Below are 11384 nucleotides of genomic sequence, written 5' to 3'. Positions count from 1 at the left end.
ACTCATCTGGCCCCAGTGCCTACCTCTGGCTTCTGTCTTGGCGCCCTGGGGGCGGCTGGTCTTGCCAGAGGCTCCCCAGCTCCCTGAGGGTGAGCCTCTGCCCTATGGATGCTGACCCCCACAGCAGTGGAGGGGGGTGTCCTTGTGAGATTTGGGCATCCCACCCCATGTCTATCAGGGAACCAACATCTAAGAAAATAGTTAACACCTACCATCTCTCTATTCCAGTCCTTCGGTTTTTTCAGGAAGATCCCCTTAGAGGTGGAATTCCTGGGGAAGCTTCAGTTGGGTCATGGAGAAGAGAAACCACATTTACTGAGCACCTACAACTGTGCCAGGTATTGTGTGATGCTGCTGACATTCATGACTTCAGCTGCTCCCTCCAGTATCCTTGAGGGTTAGGGATATACGAAGCACTCGTAGGCTGCATGAAGCTAAGAAAATCCAAGGAATGTTTGGGGGGGAGTGCTGGTGCTGAGAATTGATGGCGAGGTCATTATTCACGATCCAGCGTGGCTTACGAAATACACGTTGTCACAATGAAACAGGTGAGCAAGCCCTGTTAATTTACAGCAACACACACACACACACACACACACACACACACACACACACGACACACACACACACACACACACACATCCCTGGGAGTCCTATGGTTGGCAAAGATGCCATGTTCCCTATCCTTCAAGCTCTGACACATATTTATAGGGATAATGACACACACCATTCCATCAACAGGATAGATGCATTTTCTCCCACACTTTCATCTGTGCTGCAGACATGGCCTGTGGCCCACTAGGACCCCTAGGTCTTCTTCAGCCATTCTGTAACAAACCAATATTTCGCCCATCACACCCGTCACATCTAGTTGGGAGACCCTTAAAGCAGGGTATTTCCATGTTCACGTCTGTGCTTCATTTCAACACTCCAGTGGCCTATGAACAGGGTGACATAAACTCTCCAGCAAAGAGGCCCTGGTGACACAGCTGCGGGAGGCTTCCTGGTGTGGCAAGACAGATGTGCGGACCTCAGCGATCAGAGACACAGGTTGCAAGAGGAGGCAGAAGCAAAGACAGAGAGGAAAATGCCTTAAAGAGAAGGGCTGACGGCCAATCCATCTACAGAAGTGACGCCCCTGAGTCCTACCCAATGAAGGGGCACTAAGAAACAGACATTGCGTGGAGACAGGAAGCACAGAGCCAGAGGCAGGGAGGCAAACGGCGTCCAAGGCAGCCTAAGCACTGGTCTGATGCGGCAAGCACACATTCACTTGGGACACCTACTTCCTCAGCACAAAGCCAAGAGCCTGAACCAGGTATGATGCGGGGAGAAGTTGAGGACTCCACATCTGAGCCAGGGTACCTTCTGTTCAGGAATGAAATTTCCCAGGGTCTGGCACCAGAGTTGGGGGAAAGCAGGGGAAGGGCAGAGCTAGTTCCTAGGGGGCAGGCTTTCAGTAAATCGCGATCTTGCCTCTGGGCCTGCACACGGGCTGTTCCCTCCACCTGGCACACTGTTCCCTACCACTCACTCCCATGTGACTCAAATCTCAAGACAAGGTTCAGGAGTCCCCTCCTCTGAGAAGCTTCTCTTGAGGGCCCTTGCTGGGGCAGGGTGATCCTCTGGAGCTTCAGAACCCCGTCACAACTTCTCTGTCTCCTCCTCTGGACTTAGGTCCCTGCAGGGAGGGGCCACCTCCTCACTTTTTCCAGGAACACAGGAAGCACTGACTGAATATTTTCTGGATGAGTGTATAAGATGAAGTCTTGGGGATGAAGGGACACATGTTGCCTGATGCTGAGCTCTGCTGGGGGTATAGGCAGTGTGGCTGGGGACACGGGCTTTTGAAATACTGGGAAGACTTTCTTTGAGTCCTTCAACTGCTCAATAGGAAGCATCTTAAACCCATCAGAGGGCCAGAAAGTAGGAGCTACAGTGGTACTCAGGGACCATGACATGGAGCAACGCCTGTGGAATGTGGGAGTCTATGTGGATTTGGGGAGCCCACAGCGGGTAAAGGCTACTAACTAGATGAAAGCTTGGGAAGCGGGTGCCAGAGAGGCCTGGGTGACATCACGCCTGACACTGTTCGGGCATCCAGCCCCAAGGCTTGGGGCTTTCTGAGGATTTATTCTGGACAGCAAGGTCAGGATGAATGGGCCAAGAAAGGGAAATGAAAATCTACTGCCTTCCCTGAGGTAGGGGGTACCGGGGCAGAGAAAAGACATGAGAGAGGAGGAAGAAGCTGGGAAAAGTCTTTAGGCATCTCACAGTTGTGCTCAGGCCTGGCCAAGGGCACCCACACTGGCTGTGCCCCCTCCATTAATGACCCAGCCTGGCCCAGCACTGCCCAGCTGGCTGGGCATTTATATGGGGGCTGAGCAGGACTCCATGGGAGGCTGGTTGGGAGCACGAGTGGGTGGGCACTGGAAGGGGCTTGGTGTAGCAAGACAGGTACATTAGGGTAGTCTGGTATCTACACTGTAGCTACAGGGCAGTTACTTGAACTTACACGGGTTCATAGGCACCCATTTTATTAGCAGTAGTAGTAGCTACACAGAAAATAAACGGAGGGAAGTGGCTACAGTCTTGGGGACAATGCATGGCATTCACTGACAAGGATTCATTTAAACTGCCACTGCCCCAAGCCCGGCAGGGCTAGGGTGGGGAAAAGTTGACACCCTGGGGAATGGAACTCCAGTCTCGACTCATAATCCTTCTTGGAAGGTGCTGGGCTGAGTGTCCCTGATTCCCAAAACAACTTTCCCAGCCCCAGTCCTTTGCGATGCCTGACTTCCTCACACCCCCCATCCTGGGACCGTGGGAACCCCCCAGGATCTGATTGCAGGGGTGGAGCAGTGGAACCCACAGAGCTCATCCATACCCCACCACCCACCTCCAACCCCAAATCAGTCACATGGCATGGCACTGAACAGTCACCTCTTGTTCACACCATCCGTTTTATGACTCCATCCCCACCAGAGACAGCCCTTATAACTCTCTTCCCCAGTTAACTGGGGATTAGAAGGAGGGTGGGAGAGGCCCTCGGATGTCAGGGGACTCTCCTTCCTGGGGAGGACAGAGGGTACTTCCCTGAGTAGCCCCTGAGAGCAGCACTGGGGTTGCTGATGCAAGTGCTGAGACTTCCATTCAATAAGAGGATCTGCATCAGTAAGAGGATGGGGCCGGCCACCATGGAAGGAACGGGGTAGGATATGGCAGGGAGAGCCAGGGAGTCGGGTGCATGACCCGTGGGTCGCTTCCTAGCCTGTGAGCTGGGATTGCAGACCTTGTCATGTTCATGTAGATGGTGACGGGTAAGTCAATTTCCTCTTCACCCAGGCAGCCTTCCAACCATTGAAGATGGCCTTTAAAACCCATTTCCGTGCCTTAGGTACTTCCTTCTTGCCTAGGCAGCCTTCCAACCATTGAAGGTTGCCCTTAAAACCTATTTCCATGCCTTAGGTTCTCAAAGAGCCCCCTCCTTGGGTTTTCCCATTTCCCCTCCGTCTGATTTCCCTTTTCTCTCATGAAAGGCTGCAGAATGGCAGGAGGCTGAATGTGGGTCCTAGTGACGTGGCCAGAAGACAGTGTGCAAACGATGTCATGCCTTCGCTTAAAGCAGTGAAAGTCAGATGGTGACAACGGAGCCCTTAAAAGTGCCCAGTGCTTCCCCGCTGCCCTTTGAAGACCTTTGAGATGCTCCCCAGCCTGGGATGCTCCTACTCCCCAGCCCCCAGCCTGGTTCATGCACTGTCTACCCTGCTCATCCCCTCCCTGGTCTCCCGCCACGCCTTGGCCCATGCCACACTTGTCTTCTTCTCGGGGTCTTTGTGTTTTGTGTTTCCTCTGCCTAGAATGGTGCTTTCAAATGGACGAGGGAGGGTAATTCTATCCTCCTCCCCACCAGGGACATTTGCAATGTCTGGAGACATCTTTGCTTGTCTCAACTCAGGGGTGGCAGGAAAGTGGGGGTGCCACCAGCAGCTAGTGGGTGGAGGCCAGGGGTGCTACTCAACATACTTCAGCACACAGGATGCCCCACTCACAACACGAATTTCCTGGTCCCAAACATCAACAGCGTCGCAGCTGAGGGACCCTGACCTGGAACGAGTGCCCCTTCCCTTCTCTTCCTTGAAATCTCATCTGAAATGTTACCTGCCAGCAAAGACCTTTGCCAATTGCTCCCTCAACTATAGTCTCATCTCGTGTTACTGATCCTCTCGTGTTGGGGGGGGGAGGGATGGTGCTATGTGAGTGGTAATTTATATATTTGTCATTGGCTGCCTTCTTGTCTAAATTTCAGAAAGGGGAGACTTTATTTCCCTTATCACTGAATGCCCAGGATCCACCAGCATAGTAGATGCTCAATGAATAACCTGTCGCATACATGGCATATGAAGAAAAAACCCTATGGAGTTCAGATCTGATCCGGCCCTTGTCATCCGTGTGGGGATGCAAAAAGTCCGTCTACCACCTTGGCCAGCCCGTCGCTCCCTCCTTCACAATAGGCTTCTCTGTCTCTTACTGTCTGTCTGTTGTTTTCTGCTATCCTGGCACCAGTCTCTCCAAAATTCTCACTCTAAGCGCTGGAGGTCAGGGTATTTTTAAACTACAAGAACTAGCCAAGCTGGTCTTTTTTTTTTTTCTTAAGTGGTGGAAAAGAAAAACTAAGATTTGTTTTTAATCATTAGACTTTCAAATCTAAGAAGGCAGGATGCAAATAGCCCATTGGCATAAACAATGACTGCCCGCTCAATGGAGGGAGGGAACAGTTCTTCTGAGCTAATTTAAGCTAAATACATGGCAGCTATTTTTCATCTCTACTATTGTGTAACTTTCTCCTCGGCTCATGGTCCGGGGGAGATGTTATCTGGCAGGAGGCAGTGGTGGTAGAGGATAAGGGGAGAAAGGGAAGGAAGAAAAGCGGCATACAGAAAGTACTCTCGGCCACCAAGCTGGTTACTAAAGGCATTTCAAAAGCTCAAGGATAGAGCTGTTGGTCCACTAGGATTCCAGGGAATTTTATCTGGGTGAAAACTTGATTTTGAGCCTTCCACACAGTGAAACAACCAAAAAACAACTGCAATTAGATTTCCTTCTGCCTCTCTACAGGCAGAATTCCATATCTCAGAGATGTCCAGATTGAACCACAGAAACTTTTATAAACTGCCTCAAGTGAAGAAACCCACCCACTCACATACACACCATATTTTAGTAAGGTCCAGGAGATTAAACCAGTCCATCCTAAAGGAAATCAACCCTGAATATTCACTGGAAGGACAGATGCTGAAGTTGAAGCTCCAATACTTTGGCCACCTGATGCAAAGAGCTGACTCATTGGAAAAGACCCTGATGCTGGGAAAGATTGAGGGCAGGAGGAGAAGGGGACAACAGAGGATGAGATGGTTGGATGGCATCACCAACTCGATGGACATGAGTTTGAGCAAGCTCTGGGGGATGGTGAAGGACAGGTTAGCCTGGTGTGCCCCAGTCCATGGGGTCGCAAAGAGTCGGACGTGACTGAGCGACTGAACAACAACGGGGCCTTCCAGCCCAGTGAGTATGAAGTCTTTAGGGGAAGTCGTTCCCAGGAGGTTAAATGATTTCTCTCCAAGCAAACACATTATCAAATAGGATCATACTCAAGGTCTTGGGATAGAATCTTTCTTTCTGCATTTTAAGTTACCTGACTGCAAATAAAGCTCTGCAGGGCCCATTGAGCCCACCAGCAACAGCCAAGACAGTTTCTGGAAATTTCTGGGGCCTTAGTTCTAAATCTGCCTCTAAGAAGGGCCCTGGCTTGGGAGAGTTCACCTTCCATGCTCTGGGTCCGAGTTCTTTCTCCTGTATAATGAAGGGAGGCATGAGATAAGGCTGGCTACTTGTGTCCACATGAAGTAGGAAGGCATGCTGTGATTTTAGCAATATCTGCCACTAGTATGGGAGGTGCAGTGGTGAGCAGAAATGTCACATATTTTTACCCCCTGGATCAGGGCGTCCTTCTGGATCTTCTAAATATAGATCATTCTAGACCTTTGCTGCAATGACCAGGCTGAGATAAAATTTCAGGTCTAGACCTAGCTGGCCCCTATGAGGGCATGCTGTGTTCCTCTATTTCTGCACTGGTCTCTGAGCCATAGTGTGTGGGGGAGTCACTGACACACAGCACATCTGACCCCTCCATTGGAAGACATGACCAGCTAGGGTTTTCCTTTGTGGGGTCCTTGTGTGTGGAATCACTGTCCTCATTCATGGAAGCAGGCTCTTCCTTCAGCAGGCCTGGGGAGGGAATGTGAGGTGGCAGGGACAAATTCAAGTTTTCTGGGGCTCAGAATAGCCACTGGCCACTCTTCAGCTGCATGCCTCTGCCCGGTGCATCTTGTTCAGCTTCCAGGCTCATCGTCTTCACAGAGCCAGCGTCCAGGGGAGGTGGGGCTCATCTCCGTCCCCTAGCTCCTAGCAGGTGGTGGCCAAATGCTGGGGGTCAGCTGTTCTCTTCTGTGGGCTGGCACTGGCTCTCAGAACACCGTGCAGGACATCAAGTCGAATTCACAGAGGTTGATTTTACTGGGGATTCAGAAACCAGGTGGGGAAGCTTGGAAAGAGCAGCCTGTTGCCAGTCTTTTAGAGATTTAGCTACAAGGTAGTGTCTTCAAAGCTCTGATAAGCCCTGCAATCAACAACTTGGCTCAATCTTGTCCTTCCTAAGCATTTCCAATGTGTGTTTGTCTCGAACCCTTCCAACGATGCAACATTCATCTAATCTGCCATGGAATTAAAGGCCTAGGCAACACATCTGGTAAACTGGGTCAACCTGGCTCAGGCAAGCTCCGGACAAAGCCCATTTCCTCCAGCTTGGCCCTCGACAGAGGGACAGCAGCCATCTCAACCCCAGGGCAACAAATCCTTTGTATTCTTGGTGTTAGGAAAAGGGGCTAGAGGATGCTAGTGTTCAGTGTGACCCAGTGGGAGGGAGGGGGACTCCCTGCTGAGCCTCCCAAGACAGAGGACCACAGTTCAATGTTCAGAGTGGTACAGCAAGAGGGCTGGGCTGAAGGTGCAGGCTGCTCAGCGCAGAGGTGTTGAAGAAACTTGGGAGTGGCTTTGCCAACCCAGATGCACATTTCCTGGAAATGTGCAGCTCCTGGCAGCCTGTCAGTCTGGGAGTGTAAGTGGGAGCTTCCATGCAAACTCCCAGGAGGGTCCCCACCTTCCCCTGAATCCTCTCCTTCTCCCGGTTATAAGCTACAGGTAACACCAGCGGTGGGGCCTGTAACACCCCGACAGACAGCCAGCATCTACTGCTCAAGGTGGTGGTGGGCTCCTGGGAAGGAATGAGCCCAGAGAATCACATTTATAATGTTGGCTCTTCCATGTCACAGGCTGGTTTATGTCTGAGTCCCACCACTTCTCTGCCTGTGAAATGCGGGTGATGGTACCCACCTCCGAGGGCCATCCTGTCAGGGGGATTCAGTGAGCCTGGCACGCAGCAAGTGCTCGGTGAAAAGCGGCTGTTAGAAATGCATCATTACTCTGCATCCCAGGACTTAGGTACCTACCACGCCGGCCCCAGCAAGTCTCTTTGTGAGTCACCACCACTGAATCTGGCATATTCATTCGGGGTGAGGTGGAATCCACAGTACAGGGCCAGGGTGTGGGGAATCCCATTACCACCCAGCCCTGCCAGTGGACCCTCCTGGCTGCAGGGAAGGACATGTGGTCCCCTGTGTCAGGGCCTTGCACTGACCCCCTCCAGCCCCTGGCCCCCGCATTCAGCAAGCATTTACTGAGTGCCTATGATGTGCCAGGTGTTATGCTTGGTGGCAGTGTGTAGGTAAGTTGAGAACTTTGGGGAAGCTTAAAGGTCTCCCACCAACTTTGTGCCCCACCTGGTAGGAAGGGCATGGATGGCGTGCCCTTGAGAGGGGAGTCAGTGACTTGGGGTGATAATCAGGAGCAGTGGCTGGGGAGGAATGGGGCTGCCCAGGAAGAACCTGCCAGACACAAGGTTTCCACATTCCAGGGTTCCAGGTTGCATCTCATCCCCCTTGGAGGTCAGGACTATTCTTACAGGTGTGTGCAGGTGAGGGCTGGGCTGGGAATGGGGGCTGGTAAGGCGAAGCTGGGAGGCCAGGGAGAGTGTCCGCCTGAGCTTGCTCAAAACCTTCCTCACTTCACAGGCAAAGCTGAAAGAGGACACGGCAAATGCGCGGCTCACTGAGGCCTGTTCCTTTGTTGCTGAGAGAGAATGTCAACAGAAGCCATCACGATGTCACCACCACCCTTTCGGACTGGGCTGAAGAGCATTCAGTGGTCAAGTGACTGTCCTGCTACACGTGGGCTGCCCACCCTCATCCATAGCATTGAAATACGGGACTACTGGACCCCAGTGATGGGATGTGGGGGGCAGGGGGCAGGTTTGATAAAAGTGGCAGCAGTGGGCTGACCCTGGTGGCCCAGAGGTCTGGGGAATCTATCTCTGGGGGGTCTGCTACAGAAGAACCAAAGTGACCACCCAAGGCACAGCCGAAAGCTCATTGGAGGATGTCAGGGGTTTTGAAATGAGCCCCTCTCCCCAAAAAAGATATATTCAAGTCCTAACCCCGACTACCTCAGTATGTGACCTTATTTGGAAAGAGGGTCTCTGCGGATGTCATTGGTTAAGATAAAGTTGAACTTGAGTAGGATGGATCCTAATCCAACACAACTGGCGTGTCCTTAGGAGAAGATGCTGGGAGATGACAGACACACACAAGGAGAAGGCCGTGTGATGACAGGGGCAGAGGTTGGAGAGAGGAAGCCACAAGCCAAGGAATGCCAAAACTGCCAGAAAACCATGGGGAGTAAAGAGGCGGCCGGGAAGGACTTCTTAAGAACTCCTTTATGAGTTCCAGGGGAACTGTGGTCCTGCCAGCCCTTGATTCTAGACCTCTGGCCTTCAGAACTGAGAACATCAATTCCTGCTCTTTGCACTTTGCTCCAGCAGCCCTAGCCAGCTGGTGCAGAGGGGGCAAGGGGCTTGAGTGCATCGGTGGCATATTTGAAACAAGACTGGCCCTAAGGGGATGGCTGGGTAAAAAGGCGGGTGAAGGATGAGGACAGGGCGGGCAAATTTAGGAACTCAAGGTTGAGAACAAGCATGGAAAAGCCAGCCAAGGCTGGGAGTCTTGCCTCCAAAGGCCCCCAAGTCAGAGTCCTTGAAATCCCAAGGGTCCTTGTGAGGGACTGAATCATGCACACATCGCTCTCCCTCAACTCATACGTTGAAGCTCTAACCTCCACTGTGGCTGTTTGGAGAGAGGGTCCTTAAAGAGGTAATTAAGGTCAAACTGGGTTGTAAGGGCAGGATGCTAGTGTGATGTGACTGGTGTCCTTAGAAGAGACAGATGTCAGGCACGTTTGCACCCAGAGAAAAGGCCACGTAAAGACAGAGTGGGAGGCTGACTGTCTCTAAGCCAATCAGAGAGGCCTCAGAAGAAACCAACCCTGACACCTGATCTTGAACTTCCAGCCTCCAGAACTGTGAGCCAATATGTTTCTGTTGTTGAAGCTTCCCAGGCTATGGTATTTTGCAACGGCAGCCAGAGCAGACTGGACGAAAGCAGGAGCCCTCCTGAGGTAGGGCCCGAATTCCCCTCCAGATCCTGCCCACAAAGTGGTCTCCATGTCCGCACACCTCTCCCAGGATGGGGAGCTTTCTACCTCCCATAGCGAGCCGTTGGAAAGTCCTTCCCCTGCTAGGACATGTTCTTGGCCCTTGTGACTCCCATCCCAGCTCCTGGTTCCCCCAGCTGGGAGCTATGTGCAAGCTGGTTTTTCCTTCCTTCTGACAGTCGCCTAGATCAAAGGTTAGGAAAAGTCTTCAGTGAAGGGCAAGACAGTAAATATTTGCAGCCTGAAGGGCGACCCTGTCTCCGTTACAAGTAGTCGTGGCACAAATGAAACTGTGGCCTGTATGTAAATGAGTGGGTGTGGCTCTGCACCAACCACCTTTGTTTATTCTCACTGATATTTGAATTTCGTAGGGTTTTCACATACTATGAAACCTGTTTTTTTTTTTTTTTCCCCTCCAGTTAAACACTGTACAAACCATCTGATGGGCTGGATACAGCCTATTCTGCCTACCGTAAGTCTAGAGTTTTAAACATAGTGACTGGGCCTAAGTGCATATCACTTCTTTCCTATTCCTTACTGCTAAGTCACTTCAGTCATGTCCGACTCTGTGCAACCCCATAGACGGCAGCCCACCAGGCTCCCCCGTCCCTGGGATTCTCCAGGCAAGAACACTGGAGTGGGTTGCCATTTCCTTCTCCAATGCAGGAAATTGAAAAGTGAAAGTGAAGTCACTCAGTCATGTCCGACTCTTAGCGACCCCATGGACTGCAGCCTACCAGGCTCCTCCACCCATGGGATTTTCCAGGCAAGAGTACTGGAGTGGGGTGCCATTGCCTATTGCCTTTTCCTGCTCCTTAGCCAATCACAAAAACAGCAGGAGATGGGGGGTGGGGCAGGATGTGTGCAGTGGGAGGTGGAAAGGGGACAGACCAGGGTTTCCCAGATACAGGAATCTAGTCTCCAGATAGAAATCCAGAGCTTCTATTGGCAAAGAATCCAAGATAGAAATAGAGAGTCGGGGGGCTCCACGGCAAGATGAGAGTTTTCTCTTTGACCAGCAAAAGGAAAACCAGGACAAAACAATTAAGTGCAGACTCTGATCTTTAGTCTACTCTGGGAATGGTGACATGTGGAGATGGCCCCACATAAGGTCAAGGAAGTTTCCCTCCAAGGGGATTCCCCCCCGCCCCCATTTTATGAAAGACCTGTGGCCAGGAAGAGCTGGGTGGAATTCATTGTGTAAATCCACACACCCTGCAAAAAAGGCAGAGTCACGACTCACTAGTGAATCTTCACCCCACAGACTGGTCCCTTTGGGAAGCCGGTGTGTGTGTGAGTGTTTGCTGAAAGTGAGGCAGAGACAGAAGTAACTGGCAGTTGGGTGCTGGGCACCTGTGTGCAGCTGTGGTGGGACGTGTGCACACGATCTGTGTCGCGTGGATTCTGCAGAGTGAGCCAATGGTGGGTCTGGCAACTATGATGTAAATGCACACACCCCTTTTCCTTCCTTGCAGAAGATGAATGAACGTGACCTCCTCCCTGTGCTTCAGTGAATGAGGATGGAGGTCAGCAGGGGAAGCAGCGGTTTGGTTCTTTCTGTGAAAGCTGGCTTCTAAACAATTCAGGGCGGTGAAGCCAGAGGAAGGTAACAGGGAGGGGCTGGACTGGTTACAGTGGAGATGGAGGAAGGAGGGAGCCAAGTGAAGACCTGGGAAAAGAGGGAGGAGGTAAGAGCAGGTGATGTGGGACCCAGTTCTGCAGGC

Source organism: Bubalus kerabau, chromosome 16 (genome assembly GCF_029407905.1).
Source record: "Bubalus kerabau isolate K-KA32 ecotype Philippines breed swamp buffalo chromosome 16, PCC_UOA_SB_1v2, whole genome shotgun sequence".
Taxonomy (NCBI): domain Eukaryota; kingdom Metazoa; phylum Chordata; class Mammalia; order Artiodactyla; family Bovidae; genus Bubalus; species Bubalus kerabau.
Note: the sequence above shows the minus strand (reverse complement) of the source record.